The sequence below is a fragment of the Poecilia formosa genome, unplaced genomic scaffold (assembly GCF_000485575.1).
Source record: "Poecilia formosa unplaced genomic scaffold, Poecilia_formosa-5.1.2 Scaffold341, whole genome shotgun sequence".
Lineage (NCBI taxonomy): Eukaryota > Metazoa > Chordata > Actinopteri > Cyprinodontiformes > Poeciliidae > Poecilia > Poecilia formosa.
The window spans coordinates 304,066-304,598 of record NW_006800280.1 but is presented as its reverse complement, the minus strand read 5'-3'; positions in this window follow the sequence as shown (position 1 = coordinate 304,598).

Genomic DNA, 533 nt, shown 5'->3' with positions numbered 1-533 from the left:
TATATGTTGTGTTCCCCACAGAGGGCCACATAATATCGCTACGGCTCATCATCTCAGTCCAACGCTCCAAAGAACTGTTGTAAACGGCATCATAGAGAAGCATGGTGGTTATGACGTGCTGAAGAGGGACTGTTAGAAAGGCTAGGAGATTGTCAGTCAGGCAGGTGTTGTCAGAAGTGTCTCACCTGGTTCTAAGTGGAAAAGAACCAAGTTGTTGCTCTGTGGTACAAAGTCAATTTTTTCAGATGAAAACAAAGTTTTCTGATGTTTGTTCCAGCTGAAATTTGAACCTTTCTGTTGTGATGCCAAAGGAATCAAGAGTCGGTTCAATGACCATGATGTTACTGTACATGTTTGACCGAAGTCCCATAGAGAATCTTACAGTGTTCTGTCTGGAGCAGGGGTCCTCAAGTTCAGGGATTCAGGGCCGGTTTTCTGAAACTTTTAAATGTCTCCCTGGTTCAACACATCTGAATTCAATGGCTGAATTACCTCCTCAGTAAAAAGTCAAGTTCTCCAGAGTCCTGCTGATG